Genomic DNA, 14,225 nt, shown 5'->3' with positions numbered 1-14,225 from the left:
GGCTCTTTTTTCTTTTGTTGACTCCAGGAATGGATTTTACATTTTTTAGCAAGGATCTGATTCAAAGTTGCTGGGCAAAACTGAGCCTAACTGACCTAAAGCCTACCCACACCCCTCGCCCCCACAATGAAATACTTGCTTCAGGAGAGGAATGAAGTTTAAGAGTTCCAGAAGCCTTAAAATTGCTGTTTTGTGGTCAGGGTCAGAGGTAGAAAGGGAGATAAGACCAAGTCCTTTACTCCATGGCATCATGTCGTGCCTGTTTATGGGGCACCTACTGTGCTAGGTCCTGGTGGAGACCATGGCAGACCCCTCTGTACCCTCACAATGCTCACCGTCTGCTGAGGGCAATAGCTATTAACCAAACGGACACACAAATAAACAGAATATCGTCGTTGTGAAAGGCCCTGTGAAGGAAGGGGGCTCCTAAGGTCATGCCCTGGGGATAGGGGTCAGGAAAGCGTCTCTGAGGCAGTCTATTCATTTGCTGGGGCCGCCAAAACCAAGTACCACAGACTGGGGGTCTTACGCAGCAGAAATCAATTTTCTCACGATTCCGGAGGCTTCAAGTCCGAGGTCAAGGCGCCGGGGCTTCGGCTCCTTCTGAGGCCGCTTCCTTGCCTTGCAGATGGCCGTCTTCCCCCGTGTCTCACACGGCCTCTCCTCTGTGTGTCTCGTGTCCTGATTTCCTCTTCTTCTAAGGACACCAGTCATATTGGATTAGGGCCCACCCTAATGACCTCATTTGACTTAATTACTTCTTTTAAGACCCTGTCTCCCAATACAGTCACAATCTGAGGTACAGAAGTTAAGACTTCAACACAGGAAACTGCAGTGAGAGGAGAGGGGATGGGGGGGGGGGGCGGTACACAGAACGGCCCATAACAGGCAGTAATACTGGAGCCGAGGCCTGAAGGTCAAGTAGAAGTTAGCTTAGTCACAGGGAAGAGGAGGTGTTTCAGGCAGAGGGTGCAGTGTGGGTGAAGGCCAGGTGGCAGATATGGTTCTGAGAGAAGCTGGTGTCGCTAGAAGGCAAGAAGGACATGGAGAGGAGATCAAGATGAAGCCCAAGAGAGCAAACCCCTCTGTGACTGCTTCATCGCCTCGTAGCTGCTTTCTTTTCCAGTCATCAGTTTCCTCATCAGTGAAACAGGAATGACCCGACCAGCCTTGTGGGTCTGGGAGCCTGGAATCAGGTCACATAGACCTAAAAGGCACACCTGGCTTCCCAGGTGGCATTAGTGGTAAAGAACCCACCTGCCAATGCAGGAGATATAAGAGATGTGGGTTCGATCCCTGGGTTAGGAAGATCCCTTGGAGGTGGTCACAGCAACACACTCCAATATTCTTGCCTGGAGAATCCCATGGACAGAGGAGTCTGGCGGGCTACAGCCCATAGGGTCTCAAAGAGTTGGACACGACAGAAGCGACTTAGCACGCACATACACCTAAAATGTCTTGGCCTGTATCAGCTCCTTGGAAGTGCTCAAGAAGACTTGTCCTTTCTCTCTTCCCTTCCTGGGCCACCCTTTGTCTCCCTCAGGCCCCCCACCTTGTCCCCTAACCTGATCTGTATGACCTGGCTTGAGATCTTGCGTTCCAGGGCCAAGAACTCTTGGCGAACAGTATTGTGACTGGAGAGGCCATTTGGGCTTCCTGGGAGCCAAGGAGAAAAGGACAGTCTCCCAGGCAGTTGCTGGGAGAGCGTGCCTGTCTTTGAGCTCCACAGGGCCAGACGTGGATTCTCACTAAAATGTCTCAGTCTCCTATGATGCTTGGAAAGAAAGCCTCCATCTCCCCCCAACACATTGCCTTTCACTGAAACATAAATGGGTCTCCAGTAACCGGGGCCTCCCTCTCTTGGGGAATGTTCACTGATCTCTGCCCACGAGCCACAGCTTCTCATTGGCTATGTAGCCTGTGGCAAATGCCTTCCCCTTAAAAAAATTTTTTTTAACTAATTTTGGCTGTGCTAGGTCTTCGTTGCAGCACTGTGCAGGGACTTTCTCTAGTTGTGACAAGTGGGGGCTATTCTCTTGTTGTAGAACATGGACTCTAGAGTGTGAGCTTCAGTAATTGTAGCACACGTGGGCTTAGTTGCCCTGAGGCATGTGGGATCTTCGTTCCCTGACCAGGGATCGAACCCGTGTCCCTTGCATTGGCAGGTGGATCCTTAACCACTGGACCAGCAGGGAAGTCCTTGCCTTCACCTTTAAGCCTCAGTTTGCACATGTATGCTTTCATTTAACACATTTTTAAAAATTTAAATAAATGGTTTGTTTTAGAACAATTTTAGACTTACAGAAAAGCGGCAAAGATAGTCCGGAAAAGTCCCACGTACCCTTCACCCAGGTTCCCCTATTGTCAACATTTGACACTATTATGGTATGTTTGTTACAGCTAAGGAGCCAACGTGGATACATCACTATTAACTAAGCGCACACTTTTTTTCTTTTTGGATTTCACTAGTTTTCCCCTAAGGTTTGTTTTCTGTTTCAGGATCCCAATCAAGAGACCACGTTACATTTAGTCTTCATATCTCCTTGGGCTCCTCTGGCCTGTGATGCTTTCTTAGGACCCAGTTTTATTTTGATAAATATTTTGGAACTCCTACAATGTGCGTGGTTCTTGGTGCTGGGGAAAGAAACAGAAGCCTGCCTTTCATGGAGCCTGCATTTGGAGGTGGGAGGGACAGATCACAGATAAGTAAATGTAAATATTAAATGTGTCAGCACTATACAGAAGAATAAAGCAGGGGAAGATGGAGAGGTCTGGGAAGGCTTCTTTATGAGGAAACACTGGACAGTGAACTGTTGGAGGTGAGGGAGCCTCCAGGTGGATATCTGGTGGGAAAGGACTCTAGGTAGCAAGCAGAGCAAGTGCAAAGGCCCTGAGGCAGGAAGTGCCTGTCAGTCTGAGGAACCATGGGGAGGCCAGCGGGCAGGAGCCCAGGCTGTAGAGGTGACTGGTGGGAGGAAAGGGAGCCCTGTGTGGAGTACAGACTGGAGAGAGTGGAAGCTGGGAGAAGGCTGGTGTCATGATCCAGGGCAGCCAGGTGGAAGGGGCTCGTGGCCTGAGCCACAGTGGTACCGGCGGAGGGTGAGAAGTGGGTGGATTCTAGCCCTTTTTTGAAGGAGGACCCACAGTATTTGCTGGTGGAAACAGAGCTTGTGCTGAAGCCCTCCGACAGGACTTGCATGAGGAAAAGAAGCAGTGATGGATGTTAGCAAGGCTTGGAAAACTGTGAAGGTGGGTTTCTCTGTCTTCTGTGTTTCAGAGCTGTCTTGCCTAACCCATCCTCTGGCTGAGGGCCAGTAATAAACCACTGGTTTGGTTTTTTTCAAGTATAACATTTTGAAATGGTAATAGAATCTCATTATTTTTTAAAAAAATTCATCAGGTACCAATGTGAAAAAAATTCTTCCTCCTAGCCACCCAGTTCCCCTCCCCAGGGGCAGCCACTATTATTTCTTGGGTTTCCTTCCAGAGATGTTTTATACATATGTATAAGCACATATGCACAGGCATTTCTGGGGTTTGTTTCTATTTTTACACAAAATATGTTGTACACTGTTCTGTAGGTTGCTTTTTGTTCTTATAATAGCTTTATTGAGATATAATTCACAAACCATAAAATTTACCCATTTAAAATACAACTTAATGGGGTTTTTTTTTTTTTGGTATATTCAGTATTGTGTGTTTCCACAATCAATTTTAGAAAATTTGTGGTGCCCGCGAAAGAAACCCCATATCCCAATGTCCTTCCCCAGCTCCAGGAAACTACTTCTTTCTCTGTAGATTTGCCTTCTTTCTCTGGACATTGTCTATGAATGGAATCATATGATATGTGGATTTTTGTGCCTGACTTCTTTCACTTACTACAGTTTTTTTCAAGGTTTGTCCATGCTGTAGCGTATACCTCTTTCCTTTTTTCTTCCTGAATAATATTCCACTGGATGGATGTGCCACATTTTATTTATCTGTTCAACAGTTGATGGGCATTTAGGCTGTCTCCAGATTTTAGCTATGATGAATAATGCTGCTGTGAACTGTCCTGCACAGTTTTTGTGTGGACATATGTTTTCAGTTTTTTTCTACCTAGGAGTGGAATTGCCGTGTCATAGGGTAATCCTACATTTAACCTTTTGAGTGACTGCTAGACTGTTTTCCAAAATCATTGCGGCATTTTACAGTCTTCTCCAGTGTAGGAGGCTTCCGGTTTTCCCATGTTCTCGTCAACACTTATTACTATCTGTCATTTTGATTAGAGCCGTCAGAGTGTGAGTGGAATTGTATCTGATTGTGGTTTTGATTTGCCTTTCCCTGATGGCTAATGATATTGAGCATCTTTTCATGTGCTTATTGGATATTTGGGTATCTTCTATGGAGAAATGTCTATTCAGATCTTTTGACTGTTTTTTAATTGCATTATTCATTTTATTATTGAGTTATGAGTTCTTTATATACTCTAGATACAAATTCCTTATCAGATATATGATTTGCAAATATTTGCTTCCAGCCTGTGGGCTGTCTTTTTACTTTCTTGGTGGTGTCCATTGAAAGACAAAAGTTTTTAGCTTTAATGAGGTCCAGTCTGTCTAACTTTTCTTCTGTTGCACTCACTCTCTCTTCCTTAGTGCCACTTGTGTCCCGCCAGGATGAAAGGGTAATGGGAGCCACATGGCCTACTGTACCCACACTTCCTTGGCCTCCCAGGTAGTGCTAGTAGTAAAGAACCTACCTGCCAGTGCAGGAGACATAAGAGATGTGGGTTCAAAACCTGGGTCGGGAAGAACTCCTGGTGGAGGGTATGGCAACTCACTCCAATATTCTTACCTGGAGAATCCCACAGACAGAGGAGCCTGAAGGGCTATAGTCCATGGGGTCCCCATAACTGAGGTGACTTAGCATGCACCCACTCTACAGATGAGGAGACTGAGACCCAGAGGACAGGGACCAAGAGCTTTCCAGTGCTAGCTCGTGCCTTTCCCCCAAACCCCACCAGTCCGAGGAGGGGAGGTCAGGGGCAGGGGAAATGGTGGAAAGCAGGTGGATTCTGGACTCAGTTTAAGGTGGAGTCAACAGGATTTGCTGATGGATGGGATGGGCATGGAGGGGGGGATGTAAGATAAAGAGGGAGGAATCAAGGATGACTCCCGGGTGCTTGGCTGAGAAAGTGAAGGTGGAGAAGGCTTCCTTCCGGTGGAGGAAGAGTTGGTGGTGGTGGCCAGGCAGTGTGGAGGGTGGCAGTGGTCCAGATGCTTATTGAATGAATAGATGGATGCCTTTTCCTGGCCCTCTACAGCAGCAGTCCACAACCTTTTTGATATCAGGGTGTCGTGGAAAACAATTTTTCCACGGGGGTCAGGGTGGGTGCAGGTGGTAGTGCGAGTGATGGGGAATAGCAGATGAAGTTTAGGAAACTTTGCTCTCTTGCCTGCTGCTCACATCCTGCCATGTAGCCCAGGGATTGGGGACTCCTGCTTTACAGGGGCCCTAAACACGCACTTGCTTTCAGATATGTCCAGTGGGCTGAATGGATGCAGAGGATAGGCCCAGGCTAGAGGTGTAAACCTGGGGCCACTAGATGGATGTGGTTCAAGGATTGGGTCTGGGAGCTGCCAACATCAGGAGGTTCTGTGCAAAGTTCAGGTTTTCTTCCTCCATGAAATTTCCCAGCCTTTAAGTGTATGTTAGTCACTCAGTCGTGTCTGACTCCTGGCGATCCCATGGACTGGAGCCTGCCAGGCTCCTCTGTCCGTGGGATTCTCCAGGCAAGAATACTGGAGTTGGGTATTCCCAACCCAGGGATCGAACCTGGGTCTCCTGCATTACAGATTGTTTACTAGAGGCACCAGGGATTAGCAATAAATTCAAAGGGCCTCCGCTGTGAAGGTCTGGAGTCAGACTGCCTGGGACTGACCCTGGATCTCTAGTCCCAGCTCTGTGTCCTTAGATGAGTGACTCAGCCTCTCGGGGCCTTGGTTTCCTCATCTGCAGAATGGGAATGATAATAATGCCCACCTCCCAGGTTTGTAGTAATGGTTCTACAGCTGACAGTTACCGTGAAACACTATTTATAATGGACTATATTAGCAATCACGGCAGATGACGCCGAAAGGGAACAGAGCACTGGCCATTGAGTTTGCTCTGGGGTCAGATCTCAACTCTGCCAGTGACCACTCTGTGACCCAGGACTGGATTTTAGATCTCACTGAAGAGGAAATTTGTTGCTCTTGGAGTTGGGGGATGGCTAGGATGCCTACTGAGGCCTCCGAGCCCCCAGCAGCCACTCTCCCTCCCCACCTCCTTCCCTCCAGCCTCGCCCACCTGCCACCTCCCACCCACCCACCCTACAGCAGAATGATCTTTCCAAGCACAAGTCCCAGCATGGTCTTTCTCTGCCTGGAGAAAAAAGGAAAAAACTGGATTGGTTCCCCTGCTGCCTTCAGGAAAAAGCCCCAGAGCCTTAGCCTGATGAGGGGAGGTGGGAGGCAGCCCTCATCTCTCTTCTCGTCTCTTCACCAACTGCGCTTTGTGCCAGCTGCACCCAGCCCCGCATCGTGCTCTACTTGCCCATCCTCCAGACAACAGTTACTGAGCGCCTGCTGTTTCTCGGATCCAACCACTTCCCTCCCCTCAGTGACCCAACCGCTTCTCCAGGGTCTCCCTCTTACCCCTTCCACTCTGTAGCCCATTGCCCACAAGCAGCCAGAGGGATCCTTTAAAAATATAGCGTGCATGGTGTCACTCACTTGCTTAAAATCCCTCTGAGGCCGCCTACTTCACTGTGAGTAAAAACCACGGCCCCTGTCCACTCCTTCTAGCCATGTTTTACAGTTTCCCCTGCTGTCCACTCACCAGGGCCCATGATCCCTTCCCACTGCAGGCCTTTGCACAGGCTGTTTCCTTTCCTAGATGCTCTCAGCCTCGCTTCTTCACGACAGCCTCCCTGAAGGCTTGCCCTCATCCCCCGTCCCACCTCTACTCTTCCCACAGGTAGGAAGCAGTTCAGGAGGGTCTGCATGTGACGCTATAGCCACAGTGCCTGGCACTGAGATCCGCCCTATGCTGGCAGAAGCCTGTCACTCATCCTTCAAGGCCCAGCCCAAATGTCACCTCCTCTGTGAAGCCTTACTTCCTTAACACAGCCCACAGCCCTGCCCTGATCCCAAGGCCCCTCCAGATCATTCCCTCCCCCTGAATCCCCTGCCAGGACCAACAGCTCTGTCCTGGCTTCCTGTGAGCTTTTCTCTTCTTCCCTTGCTGTCTCCCAACACTCAACTGTATAATTATCACTGAATGGCAAGCTCCTCAAGGCCAAAAAGCGTCCTGTAAGTGAGAGCTAGTGTTTACTGAGCCCAGCACTTTCTGCATCCTCTCCTTAAATCCCCACCACCCCGTGGGGTAGGCTCTCCTAAAAGCCCCACCTTAAAGAGAAACTTAGAATTCTCCAAGCATGAATACTGGAGTGGCTTGCCATTCCCTTCTCCAGGGATCTTCCCAACCCAGGTCTCCTGCATTACAAGTGGATTCTTTACCATCTGAACCACCAGGGTATCCCCAAAGAGAGGCCAGTGGAGGTTTAAAGAGGTTAAGTCACAAGCACAAGCACACGGTCACCGCTAGCAAGTCTGACACCAGAGCTGGGGTTTTAACAAACAATGGCAGTAACTTACCGACAGCACCACAGCACCGTCCGCATGCCAGGCCCTATGCTGAGCCCTAGTCAGGGGTTTCGTCCTCACAGTAACTTTGACTGCAGCTGTTTTGTGGCTGGCCAGCCAGAGGCACAAAGTTTAGTAACTTGCTGAAGCCCAGAAAGCTAGTAAGGAGCTTGGTAGAATCTGAACCCGGCCATCTGGCTCTGGGTCATGCTGTCTGTCCTTGCCACTGTTCCCTCCCACCTCTGACCTGCCTGGGAGGGTTCTCTGACTCTTGGCACCCCCAACAGCTGGAATAGCAGCCAGCCCACAGGCAGCACTGATTGGTGGTTTTATGGTGAATGATGGAGCAGGTAAGCCGGGGGACATGGGGCCCTGCCCTGGCCGCCCCAGAGCCCTTAGGTCTGGAATGGCCCCTCTCCTGGGCTCAGTGCCTCCCACCCCTCTGGTTGCCCAGACTGCCCAAGGGAAGGACCAGATCCATAAACATGAGGCTCCACTTGGGCCCAGGAGGGGCTCTGGGTACTGTACAAGTCCTCAATATTATTGCTTTATTGTCATTTAAATGGAGCCTGCCTCAAACAGGCCACCCAGTTCTAGCCACCAGCACTGGACAAAACCCCCATTGAAAAGCCAATTACAATCACTCCATCTAAATTGTCATGGATTTGTATAGAAAATTACATCTCCATTTAGTCCTGAAGCGACATCATGGGCCCGGACAGAGGGGAGGCTGGCCCATTTACCCCGCCGGCTCAGCGCGGGTGCCGCAGGCAGAGAGAAAGCCCAGGCTCCTGGGTCTTGGCTGGCCTGGGGAACAAAGGCCAGTTTGTGGGGGCCTGGAGAGAAGCTGGGCCTCTCAGGGCGGCTCAGATTCCAGGCCTGGGCCGATGGACCCTGTACCGCCAGCTGGTCTCCCCTGCTGGCGGCTGTGGCCAGACGAGCTCCTGACAGCCGGCTTCAGGCGGCCCGTCGGCCCCGCCACCATCCAAGGTGGCTGGAGCTTGGCTCCTGTCCACGCTGCCAGGAAGTGAAGGAGGTTTAGCCCAGAGAGCCCTGGACTGGGATCCCAAAATCCTGACTTCATTCATTCATTCATTCATTCACACGCAGTGCCTGTTGGAGGTGTGAGAAGCAGGCTAGCCTAGGAGTTGGGCTCCAGCTTAGGGGTGTCCTGGTGTGGTTCCAGACTCTGGCCTCAGTAGCTAGGTGTGAGGAGCAGGCTGTTTATTCATTTAGTTCCGAAGTTGTTGAACCCCTATTATGTGCCGGCGGACAGGACAGAATGATCCAGTGGGGGGTCTGGTGCTCCACGGGTGATGAGTGTCCTGAGGAAAGTGAACAGGGCTCTGGGGAGGAGCCAGGGCAGTGGACAGCTCAGAAGGAGCTGGTCACGCTAAGAGCAAGTGGCCGGGGCACTCCAGACAGAGGCCACCGTGTGTGTGTGTGTGTGTGTGTGTGTGTGTGTGTGTGTGTGTGTGTGTGTGTGTGTGTGTGTGTGTGTGTGTGTGTGTGTGTGTGTGTGTGTGTGTGTGTGTGTGTGTGTGTGTGTGTGTGTGTGTGTGTCTGTGGTGGGGTGGGTCGTGAGGCAGCCGGGGGCGGCAGAGTAGGAGGAGGGGAGAGAGGAGTCGTGGCGGTACCCTAAAGACCTGTGGGCCTCCTCCCTGAGCTTCGGTCTCCTCATCTGTGGAAATAGGAGTGTGGACCTGAGCTGCCAGGGGCTTGGGTCAGGACTCAGGGCGATAAGTATGTAAGGTCTCAGCGGAGCTGGGCATAGGATGCCCCTGGCTAACTAAGATAGCCTAACTTAGCACTGTCTACGGGCCAGCCGGGGACAGGGGCCTTGCATGCATTAGGTCATTAATCCTCCCAACAGCCCTGTGGGGCAGGGCTGTTATCCCCATTTCACAGATAAGGAAACTGAGGGTACAGCACAGGTCAGCTAGTTACTATTCCAATAGTTTTTACTATGGGTTAGACCAAGACCTGGCACAGAGCGGGCCCTTCAGAGAGTGTTGCATTAGTGAAACACCTGGAAGGGGGATGGACGCCGGGCAAGTGTGAGGGAGCCCTGTGGGCATGTGCGTGAGTGACTCTGAGATTGGGTGTCCCCATCACCGTGTGTGTGACTGTTGCCCGACGGGGTCTCACACGTGTCTCCCGGAGTCCTCGCCTGGTGGCTCTGGGGTCTGTCAGGCTGGCTGGTTGGTGTGCAGCCGTGACAGACTGTGTATCACTGCCTACACGCGTCTGTCTGGGCCCAAAGGGGACACTTGGCACCCTTCCTGGGCAGGCTGGCAGGCCCAGAGGCTTTGGTAGGGCAGGATGGGCAGGTTCAGAGGTGAAGAGAGCAGAGTCCCCATCCTCCCCCGCCCAGCCCCACCAGGCAGACCAGCAAATGGAAAAAAATGTTCACACCCGGGGCAGGCCGGTGGCCGCCCGGCGGCGGGACTTCTCTGTGCACAAAAAACAAGTTCTTCTGGTATCAGCTCGAGTTTGGCAGGAAGTGGCTTTTGGGTGGCAGGAAGTTGGATTCAGCACATATCAGCCCCGGCCGAGGGGCAGGAGAGCAGTTATCTGGGGTTAAACAGAGTTACCGAGAAGAGGGGCCCCAACACCCCATACCTGATAGAGCTGGAGGGCACAGCCCACCCCTCCTGATCATTTGGGATATAAATGGGCCTTGTAAAGGGCTGCCACCCATCAAATGCCTCCTGGGCCCTAGACTCCAGACGGCATCCATCTCCCATTACCCCCATGGAGCAGATAGACGTGCAGACTAAGGCTCAGAGAGGCAGTGACCTCCCTGAGATCACCATGACGAGTGGAGGGAACGAGAGGAGGGAGAAACCCAAGGGAGAGGGGAGATGGGACTGGGACAGAGAATGTAATTGGATGAAGGCAGACAGCAGTGAGACCACACTGGTGGGAAGAATTCTGGACTGTCCACTGAGTGCCAGGCCCCCACATGGACATCATAGTAGAACTTGAGATACTGAACCCATTTCCCAGAGGAGGGGCGTGAGACCCTCAGAGCCTCACTGGCTACGCCAGACCTGGAATCCACGTCTGATTCCAAAACCAGTGTTCTTTTGGGCCATGCCCCTGTGCCCACCTTCTAGGGAAGGGAAGTCCTAAAAGGGATGCCAATCACATGAGTTGTTTGCCCGGGTATACCGTTGAGGAATTCACCAAGTTGGCCAGTGGAGACCCAGGGTTCAAACCTGGACAGGATAACTACAACCTCATGTGCTTAATCATGGAGCGGTGTGCCAAGCACTATGCCAGAGAAGGCAGAGAAGGCCATGGCCCTGCCCTCAGGCTGGGAGGCAGAGAGTCCAGCCGCTGATTTAAAGCCCCCAAACTCCACCTGGCGAGAAACGGAGGCTCCCAACTCCCAGCCCTGGCCACCCTGCATCCACCCCCAGCTCCCACTGGAGCCCCGGGGAGTGGGCCACTGGTTCTTCTGTTCTTATCCCAAAAGCAGCACCCAAGCTGTTCCCTGGCTGAGATGCTGATTTGAAGCTTGGTTTGCATGTAGTTTGCACATTACTCAGTGCATGTCAGAAGGTACGAACATCTCCCTTTCCTGGAGAGGGCTGGTGGGCCCCCCTGCCCTCCTCCAGACAGCAAAAATGCCAGCCGGCTAGACAGGGAGCTGCGCCCTGGCCTCTGACAGCACCCGCCTGCTGCCACCTCCCCCATTCCCTCCTGGAGCCAAATTTAGGCAGCTCTGCTACTGAGAGATGGGGAGAGCGGAGGCAGGAAATGGTGAGGTTGGAGACAGCCCGGCCTTGGCCCAAGCTGGGTGGGGCAGCCCCAGGGGTGCCCCTGTCCCTAAAGCCCTTGGCCCAACTCCCCCCCACCACCCCACCGACCCCTCCTCCCACAGGAATGTGGGCCGGGTCGGGAACGCTGGGTTCTCAGCTGCAGTCCAGGGTGCTGGCTACCCTGGCCAGGAGGGAGGGAGAGATGGAGGGAGGGAGGGAGAGAGGAGGTCATGGCCGGGGCAGTGGGGAAGGGATCAGATAGCCTCCTCCTGCCCCAGACACCCGCCGCCACTGGGGACAGGAGCCCGCTCTGCTTCTCAGCACTTCCTGCCCCTCCTTGGTGTGCCCACCCACAGGTCCAACTGTGGGGTGGGGGGCAGGAGACATAGCTGGGCCTGCAGGGACTGGACTCCCTACGAAAAGCTCCATAACGCCATCTCCTCCTTGGTCTAGCCTTTCACCTTGAGGGTCTTGGTTCCTCTACCTGGGAAACAGGGAGTCTTCCAATGATTTCCAAGTGGCTATCCTCACTGAGGGAGGGCTTCCCCAGTAGCTCAGTGGTAAAGAATCCGCCTTCAGTGTGGGAACAGCAGTAGATGTGAGTTCGATCCCTGGGTCAGGAAGATCCCCTGGTGGAGGGCACAGCAACCCACGCCAGTATTCTTGCCTGGAGAATTGCATGGACAGAGGAGCCTGGTGGGCTACAGTCCATAGGGTCACACTGAAGCAACTGAGCACAGGACAGCATCCTCACTAAGAGCCAGGGTCGGGGAGATCTGCAGAAATCAGGGACGTGGCAGTGGCTCTAGGCCTAGGAACTTCTTCGATTTCTTAGGTATGGCTAAGAGAGGCAGCTCCTCACTGATGCTGGGACAGGATGTGGGTGGGCTGAATGGTGAAAGGAGAAGGCCTGGGCTGGATTACAGCCACCAGGAACCTGGGGGTGGAGTTAATAGTGCCGGTGGCTGAGAGCATGGATACTAGGGTCTAGCTGTCTGGGTTTGAATCCCAGTTCTTCCTCTATTCTCCATGCCTGTGGGCAAGTCCCTTCAGCTTTCTGTCCCTCAGTTTCCTCACCTGTAAGATGGGGGTAGCAATCCTCCCACGGCTGCTGGGAAACTGAAATGAGGCAGCAAATGCTTGGCACACAGTAAGAGCACCACGATGCCAGCCACCAGTGTTGATTGTCTCCCTGGGCGGTTGGGAGGCCCTTGGAGCTATAACGGATGTGGACGCGATAGGGAGGCGCTGTAGTTTGGTGGTTCAATGGGCATCGGGATGGGGGTTCAAGTCTGAGTGACCCTGGGCAAATGGCCACACCCCGCTGCGCCCTGGGCGGGGAACAGCAGAGGCGCCTACCGCAGAGGGTCTGGGAGGATTACACAGATCAGGCTTGGCACGGCGCCTGGCACATAGCGGGCGCTCCCTGAAGGAGAGCTGGCCAGATCGAATGGTACCGCCCCGCACAAAGGACAGGTGGGCAGCGTCCCAGGAGGGCGGGGAGCGGAGCAGGTGCGCGGAGCGGGGAGGCGGGGCCTGGAGAGGGGGAGCGCTCGGGCCGGCGGGCGGGCGCGCGCGCGCGCGCAGCAGGTGCGTGTCCAGGGGGCGGGGTCCCGCGCGGGCGGGGTCTCCAGGTGAGCGGGCGCGCGCCTAGAGGCCCGAGACGGAGCTGAGGCGCGCCGCCCCGGCCCACCCGCCGGAAAGCGTCCCTGTGTCTTTAATGCCCTTCTCCTCGCGTTCCCCCCCTGCCCCCTTTGTGCGCCCCCCCCCCCAGCCGGGCTGCAGCCGCGGAGCCGTCCCCCCTGCACTGACAGCTGGTATCTAATTACTGTGTGAGAATGGAAAGTCAGGCTGTCCCAGCTCCGGGGAGAGGGGATTAACGTCTCCTGCAGAATACACTTCCTCTGGTGGGTTGCCATGGTTACTCTCATTACCTGCCTGCCCGCGAGGAGCCCGCGCGAACCGCTCCAGCAGGCCCTCCGAACCCGTGCCCGGCGCGCGCGCGCCTCCCGGCCCCTCCCCGCCGAGGCGCACGCGCGTGCGCCGTGGGGGGAGCGCGAGCCGCCTCGCCCGCGTCCCCCGCCCCCCGCCCCAGCAGCTGTCAGTGGCGCGCGCGGCCCGGCCGGCCCCAGCGCGCGCTGTCAACAGTCATTAGCGCGGGCCTCTCCCCTCCCCCTCCAGCCCCTCCTCTTCCCCCGCCCCCCAGCCCGGGGTGGGGCCCGCACCTGGGGCCCGCTCGTTAGCGCGCCGGGGCGGCCCGCTGCAGCCCCGAAGGGACCCGCCCGCGGGGCCCGCTTGGCGCAGGACCGCCCCCTTCCGCCTAGAAACCCCCGCTCAGGGACCCCATTCCCTGCCCTTGGCCGCAATGCCCGAGGGAGGAGGGTCCCCAGAATCCTGGAGCTCGCCTCTTCATGGTAGTGGTGACCGGGTCATTTATGGATGTTCCGCCCAGGGCAGGGGCTGTTTGTGCATCCTTTGGGTTCCCATAAGCTTCCTGTGAGGTGGCGAAAGGCATTGTACATACCGTATCCCCTCTACACAGGAGGAAACTGAGGCCCAGGGTCCCGGCTGGATTGTCCTCAGACCTCTGACTTATAGAGCCTCTGCACCCTCCTGGCATCCCCCAGGCCAGAATCTCTGTCCCTCAGGCCCTACCCTATCTGGCCTGCAAGTGCCCCAGCCACCTCCTCCCTCCATCCCTTAAACCGGGGTCATTGCCCCTCTGTGGCCAAGAGGGGAGCACTTTGGACCACTGCTCCCCCCTTTCTCTCTCCCCCGCCCCTCACTTTCC

The 14,225-nt window shown here is 54.3% G+C and overlaps 1 protein-coding gene across 2 annotated transcripts in view; it reads left to right on the top strand.

The window, feature by feature from the left end:
* NOL4L (nucleolar protein 4 like) overlaps positions 1 to 14,225 on the top strand; it is a 129,018-nt gene that overhangs the window by 30,656 nt on the left and 84,137 nt on the right. Inside the window, exon 1 of one of the 2 annotated variants that reach the window (XM_069548319.1) lies at positions 12,788 to 12,910. The exons of the other annotated variant lie outside the window; for it this stretch is intronic. The gene's annotated coding sequence lies outside the window, so the exon portion shown is untranslated. Of the gene's footprint in view, positions 1 to 12,787; positions 12,911 to 14,225 lie in introns of those variants that run through there. 2 annotated transcript variants of the gene reach the window in all.

This window comes from Ovis canadensis, chromosome 13 (genome assembly GCF_042477335.2).
Source record: "Ovis canadensis isolate MfBH-ARS-UI-01 breed Bighorn chromosome 13, ARS-UI_OviCan_v2, whole genome shotgun sequence".
Classification (NCBI taxonomy): Eukaryota; Metazoa; Chordata; class Mammalia; order Artiodactyla; family Bovidae; genus Ovis; species Ovis canadensis.
The sequence above is the reverse complement of the archived record's forward strand: the minus strand, read 5'-3'. Positions and strand labels throughout refer to the sequence as shown.